At 46.7% G+C, this 7,223-nt stretch overlaps 1 long non-coding RNA gene across 1 annotated transcript; it reads left to right on the forward strand.

Annotated features, from left to right (window-relative positions):
• The first annotated feature begins 3,781 nt into the window (after nt 1-3,781).
• On the forward strand, nt 3,782-6,547 carry LOC144892003 (uncharacterized). Its single transcript, XR_013623325.1, has 3 exons — nt 3,782-3,811; nt 6,287-6,394; nt 6,502-6,547. It is a non-coding gene; the product is annotated as an uncharacterized LOC144892003 (long non-coding RNA).
• Nucleotides 6,548-7,223: the final 676 nt, after the last annotated feature.

The following is a 7,223-nucleotide window of genomic DNA, read 5'->3' on the forward strand; positions in this document are numbered from 1 at the left end:
CAACTGGCACGGTCTTCAAGCAGCCATCAATCATCTGGACTGGTCTCCCATCTCTACCGCCTCTGACATCAACTCATCCTGGGAATTCTTTCAAAGTAAATTGCTCTCTCTCATGCACAGATTTATACCATCTCGTCTTCAGTTGTCATACCCTTCCTCCCGTCCATGGTACACGGAATCTTGTGGTGAGGCTGTTGCCCTGAAACAACTTGCTTTCGTCTCCTGGAAAGCAAATCCAACGGAAGGAAATCTCATTTCCTTTCACGAAGCCCGAAACAAGTGTGTGTCCACCCTCAGGAGAGCCAGGAAACAATATCTCACCATTCTCAAGACCGAACTCTCTTATCTGTCTCCCTCTTCCAAATCCTGGTGGCGTCTGGTCAAATCTGTTTCTGATGTTTGTTCCCCCTCCATCCCCTCCCTCACCTCAAACGGCTTAACGGCTGACTCCGCACGTGAAAAAGCTGAATGCCTCAACTCTGTGTTTGCCTCTAAATCTTGTGTCCCAAACCCATCCCTCTCTGTACCCACCGTACCCAGTCGTACCCAGCTGCTCCTGGACTCCGTGTCCTTTCCTCCTGACAAGGTGGAAAAGTTTCTGTCAACCCTCGACTCTGATTCTGCAACTGGTCCTGACGGCATCAGCCCACGGGTCCTAAAATCATGTTCTTCTGCTCTTTCACTCCCTCTTTCTGTGCTCTTCACCCTCTCTTTTGCTCAAGGTCAACTGCCATCTGCTTGGAAATCAGCCAACATCACCGCTTTGCACAAAAAAGGTGCAAAAACAGATCCCAGCAACTACAGACCAATCAGCCTTCTCCCAATTATCAGCAAAGTCATGGAATCCATCATTGCTTCAGATATTAAATCTTTCCTCTTCTCCAATGGCTTGATCTCTGATCATCAATTTGGTTTCAGACCTGGTCACTCTACTCTGGACATGCTGCTTCTGCTTTCTCAACAATGGATGGAGGTCCTCAACGCCAAACAGGAAATTAGAGCTGTCTTCCTTGACATTTCACGTGCCTTCGATACGGTCTGGCACCCTGCTCTGCTCTCCAAACTCTCCTCCTTTGGTATCCATGGAAATCTCCACGCATGGCTGGCGGACTTCCTCTCTGGTCGTAGTCAACGTGTGGCCCTGAATGGGTTTCTCTCATCTCCTCTTCCTGTTCAGGCTGGAGTTCCCCAAGGTAGTGTTCTGGGCCCTGTGCTTTTTCTGGTCTTCATCAATGATCTCTCTGACTCTCTTGAAAATCCTCTCTATCTCTTTGCTGACGACTCTACTCTCTGTCGCTCCATTCCTCATCCCTCAGATCGGCAGTCTGCAGCCTCCTCACTCTCTGCAGACCTGGACAAAATCAGACTGGTCAAACAAGTGGAACATGTCTTTCAATCCTGACAAATCTCACACTCTTACAATGTCTCTCCGAAAGGACCGACTGGACAACCCTCCCATCTACTTTCTCAACAATCCTCTCCAAGAAGTTCTGTCGCTCAAGCTTTTGGGTCTCACTATCTGCCATGATCTTTCTTGGGAAAACCACATTTCCAAGCTGGCCTCCAAAGCCAGTCGCCGACTGGGCATCCTCCGTCGTGCGAAGTCCTTCCTTGGCACACCTGAGCTTCTCCCACATACAAGGCTTTCATCCGCAGCTCAATGGAATACTGTTCCCCCCTCTGGGCTGGTGCTCCTGCCTCGCACCTTGCTCGGCTTCACACTGTTGAGGCCAAAGCTTTCAGAATCATTGGAATCTCCTGCGTTGTAGTCAACGCCGAGGGCCTTTCACTCACTCACCGCAGGCAGGTTGGTGGTCTTTCTGTCTTCTACCGACTCCTCTCCGGCCTTGCTCCCCCAGCTCTCTCTGTGCTCTGTCCCCCCAATATTCCTTCAGGTCGCACAAGATCTGCCTGCAACCCTCTTATGGTTAAACTGCCAGTCTAGGCTCTCTGCTCACCTTCACTCTTTCATTCCCCTTTTCTCCCGCCTCTGGAACAAACTCCCCCACTCCCTTCAATCCCACTCCTCCCTCCAGGTCTTTAAAACAGCTGTTCACCACCATCTCTTATCGTCCCCCATCGAAAACCTTGATCTTTTCTACCCCCGGTAATTCACCCCAGAGTCCTTGCAGTGTTCATATGTTTTAATCCTCTCCCACCTCCCCCCAAGTCCTCCCGATGTCCCTGCTCTCAAATGTTGTGTTTGTGTCCTTCCCCCTCTTCCCCCTCTCTTTTGTGTCCTTCCCCCTCTCTCCCCATCTTGTCTGCCGCTCCCCTTGTTTTTTGTGTTTTGTGTGTCGGTTTGTCTTTTTGTGTGATTAATGTTAGCTCTTTCACGAGCCTCGATCTTGTATACAAAACAAAACAAAAAAAGTGTTCGTATGTTTGTATGCATGTAATCATGTATGTATGTATGTATGTTTGTATGCATGCTAGAATGTATGCATGTATGTTTGTATGTTTATATGCATGTTAGCATGTATGCATGTATGTATGCATGTATGTATGCATGTTTGTATGCATGTTAGCATGTATGCATGTATATGTATGTATGCATGTATGCATACATGTCCGCTCTTCCCCCATTGGTTGGACAGCTGACATGACTCCATCCACAAATTATAACTTGAAATTCTTTACCTGAAGTACCCAGAGGACCCCCAAAAGGCCCTCACTCCCCCCCCGCCCCCCCACCTCATCACCGAGAGGACCCAAAAGACCCAGAGGACCCAAAAGACTGAAAAGATCCTGAAGACCCTGAAAGGGAAACCCAAACGCAATTTTTTCTTTCTTCCTGAAACACCGTTGGCAATCATTAATCTCGGGCTAATTTGAAGGCATTTTTTATTTCCCAATCACAAAGTGCCGAAAAAACCCGAGACTGTCGATTTTTGAGACTTCCAGTGACGTCACATTGTGAACTCGCGATGTTCTTGCCGGCGACGGAACACAGAGAAGAGAAACGGCACATTGCGAGCTTGGATTCCGATATTGATTGGGGATGATTAAGGGGGGGGGGGGGATTGGGGTTGGAGTTGGGTAGCTAGGGGGATGGTTGATGGGGGATTGTGAGGAAATGGTGGAGAGGGGCGCAAGGGTTGGGGTTGGGTAGCTAAGGTGATGGTTGATGGGGGATTGTGAGGAAATGGTGGAGAGGGGCGCAAGGGTTGGGGTTGGGTAGCTAAGGTGATGGTTGATGGGGGATGGTGGAGAGGGGGGCGGGTGTTGGGGTTTTGGGTATTGTTAGCTCGGGTAACGGTTGATAGGGGATTGTGAGAGGTTGGTGGAAAAGGGTTTGGGGTGGTTCGTTTTTTTTTTTGTATACTGAATCGAGGCTCGTGAAAAAGCATGGTGTTATGTGTGGTGTTAACGCGTGGTGTTATGTGTGGTGTTAACACGTGGTGTTATGTGTTCGTGGCATTGTGGCGTCTGTTAATGAAAGAACAGATTTGTTGAAATGGAGAATGTATTCATGTTTTCTGGTTTAGCACATCTGTATTAAGTTGCGGATGAAAGAAAACTGTTCTTTTTCAGGGAATCAACGATGTTTCAAACGACTAATTCTGAAAATGTGGGTCTGAACAACTCACCACCAGACACGTCACAAAAGAAGAAGAAGAAAACTTTTTGGAAGACTTTGAAGTAAATAATTTTCTTTCCCTCCTCTTCGCTTTTTAAAAACTTGTTTTTGGATATCTTCCTCCGAAAATGTACTAGAAATTGACTTTTCAATCTTTTTCCAACGTAGACAAAAGTTCAGGAGAGAAAAGAAGAAGAAGAAGCGTTCTTCTGAAGAGGTTTCACATGAAGTGTAAGTAAAGAAAATCACCTTTCAGAATTTCGTGACTAATTGTGCTCTCATTTGAAATGGAAAATCCTTTTCGGAAATGAATGTGAATCTTGTCGTGTCTCGATCACATTTTGATCCATAATTATTTTCTGTACCATAGATTGGTGGTTTCTGGGCTGGGGGGTTTATTTAAGGCTGGAAAGGGTGGAAATGCGAATGGTTCGGTGGATGTGTGGAGGGAGTATCGTTGAGAGAAAGGAAGACAAATGATGAATTGCGAAAGATGATGGGAATAGAGCCTGTGGTTGATGCTGTGAAGAGGAAGAGGTTGAGATGGTTTTGTCATATGTTGAGGAAGGATGAAAGTGACTGGTTGAGAAGAGTGATGGAAATGAATGTAGAAGGAAGTAGAGGACGAGGAAGACTGAGAAAGACTTGGCTAAAAGTGGTGGAGGAATAAATGCGGGCAAGAGGGTTAACAAGGGGAGATGCAGAAAATAGGGCAAAATGGAGAAGATTGTCATGGGGCCCGCAAGGCTAATCCCGCTCCAGCAGGGGAAATGGCCTTAAAATGCCTGTTTGTGTTGTACGTTGGGGATTTCTGCGAAGCCAAGCCAAAGATGGCTCAGAGCTGTCATATTCACCCTTCCTTTTAGTCTCCCCTTAATTGTAACACGACCAATGCGACCAGTCCAAAGGATTTTGAGCTGATCGGTGTCAGTGTCACTGGCTTCGTGAAAATCGGCCTCAGTCATGAGGCAGCAAGCGGTCTGTTGACTCATACACTGCCCAAATAACTGTGGCATTCTCTCATGGCTTAAATGCATGTTATTGGAAATTTTTCATCGATCATTCCTGAATTTTAACGATGTGCGTGAATGTACAACAGGAAGAAGATAATTTGTTTTAGATTGTACATTGGTGCAGTACTTATCTTTTCTGCACATCTCATGGGATTGTGAGTGAGATCGGTGACCGTGCCGGGTGAGAAGGGGGTCTGAAGGCTTGTTGTGGAGAAGGGATTGACGCCTTTGGGTTGGGAGTGGGTGCGTGAAGACGTGGTGTTGGGAGGTGGAGGTTGAGGACTTGTGGTTGGAGGTGGAGGTGGAGGTGGAGGTTGAGGACTTGTGGTTGGGAGGTGGAGGTTTAGAACTTGGGGTTGGGAGGTGTTGGTTGAGGACTTGTGGTTGGGAGGTGTAGGTTGAGGACTTGTGGTTGGAAGGTGGAGGTTGAGGACTAGGGGTTCGGAGGTGGAGGTTGAGGACTAGGGGTTGGGAGGTGGAGGTTGAGGACATGTGGTTGGGAGGTGGAGGTGGAGGTTGAGGACATGTGGGTGGGAGGTGGAGGTTGAGGACTAGGGGTTGGGAGGTGGAGGTTGAGGACATGTGGTTGGGAGGTGGAGGTGGAGGTTGAGGACATGTGGGTGGGAGGTGGAGTTTGAGGACATGTGGTTGGGAGGTGGAGGTTGAGGACTAGGGGTTGGGAGGTGGAGGTTGAGGACATGTGGTTGGGAGGTGGAGGTGGAGGTTGAGGACATGTGGGTGGGAGGTGGAGGTTGAGGACATGTGGGTGGGAGGTGGAGTTTGAGGACATGTGGGTGGGAGGTGGAGTTTGAGGACTAGGGGTTGGGAGGTGGAGGTTGAGGACTAGGGGTTGGGAGGTGGAGGTTGAGGGCTTGTGGGTGGGAGGTGGAGGTTGAGGACTTGGGGTTGGAAGGTGGAGGTTGAGGACATTTGGTTGGGATGTGGAGGTTGAGGACATGTGGTTGGGATGTGGAGGTTGAGGACATGTGGTTGGGATGTGGAGGTTGAGGACTAGGGGTTGGGAGGTGGAGGTTGAGGGCTTGTGGGTGGGAGGTGGAGTTTGAGAACTTGTGCTTGTGTCTGGATCTGGATCTGAGAATTTTTTGAAATGATTCTTCATTTTTGAGAGACAGGGCAAAAAACGACATACAGTATCGCAAGATATTTCATAAAATTGTGGACGGATTCTGACGAAACTTGGTGGACAGGTTGGGTCAAGATTGGGTTGGTCAAGGACGAAATGATTATATTTTGGTGGAGATGTGAATCCGGATATGAGATTTTTAAAATTCTCTATGTAATTCTTCACCAATGAGTGATTGGGCCAAAATCGATATACAGCACGATATTTCAAAAAGTTGTGGATTTCTTGTGACAAAACTTTGTGTACGAGTTAAGAAAGTGGCAAGAACAAGCCGATTCGTTTTTGGTTAAGGTCCGAATCCAGATCCGACCTATCAGTGGGATACAAAACGTAAACTGTTCACCTGTTAAGGTATGTGCTCCAGCGAGTGCTATTCCAGTTTTATTTCACGTGGTGTTGTGTGGTGTTAACACGTGATGTTATGTGTTCGTGGCATTGTGGCGTCTGTTAATGAAAGAACAGATTTGTTGAAATGGAGAATGTGTTCATGTTTTCTGCTTTATCACATCTGTATTAAGTTGCGGATGAAAGAAAACTGTTCTTTTACAGGGAATCAACGATGTTTCAAACGACTAATTCTGAAAAGGTGGGTCTGAACAACTCACCATCAGACACGTCACAAAAGAAGAAGAAGAAAACTATTTGGAAGAGTTTGAAGTAAATATTTTTCTTTCTCTCCTCTTCGCTTTTTTTAAAACTTGTTTTTGGATATCTTCCTCCGAAAATGTACTAGAAATTGACTTTTCAATCTTTTTCCAACGTAGACAAAAGTTCAGATGTGAAAAGAAGAAGAAGCGTTCTTCTGAATTGGTTTCACATGAAGTGTAAGTAAAGAAAATCACCTTTCAGAATGTCGTGACATTAATTGTGCTCTCATTTGAAATGGAAAATCCTTTTCGGAAATGAATGTGAATCTCGTCGTGTCTCGATCACATTTTGATCAATAATTATTTTCTGTACCATAGATTGGTGGTTTCTGGGCTGGGGGATTTATTTGAGGCTGGAAAGGGTGGAAATGCGAATGGTTCGGTGGATGTGTGGAGTATCGTTGAGAGAGAGAGAGGAAGACAAATGAAGAATTGCGAAAGATGATGGGAATAGAGCCTGTGATGGATGCTGTGAAGAGGAACAGGTTGAGATGGTTTTGTCATATGTTGAGGAAGGATGAAAGTGACTGGTTGAGAAGAGTGAGGGATATGAATGAAGAAGGAATGAGAGGACGGGGAAGACCGAGAAAGACTTGGCTAAAGATGGTGGAAGAAGAAATGCGGGCAAGGGGGGTTAACAAGGGGAGATGCAGAAAATAGGGCAAAATGGAGAAGATTGTCATGGGGCCCGCAAGGCTAACCCCGCTCCAGCAGGGAAAATGGCCTTAAAATGCCTGTTGTTGTTTGTGTTGTATGTTGGGGCTTACTGCGAAGCCAAGCCAAAGATGGCTCAGAGCTGTCATATTCACCCTTCCTTTGAGTCTCCCCTTAATTGTAAC

This window comes from Myxine glutinosa, chromosome 5 (assembly GCF_964187855.1).
Source record: "Myxine glutinosa chromosome 5, kmMyxGlut1.1, whole genome shotgun sequence".
NCBI lineage: Eukaryota > Metazoa > Chordata > Myxini > Myxiniformes > Myxinidae > Myxine > Myxine glutinosa.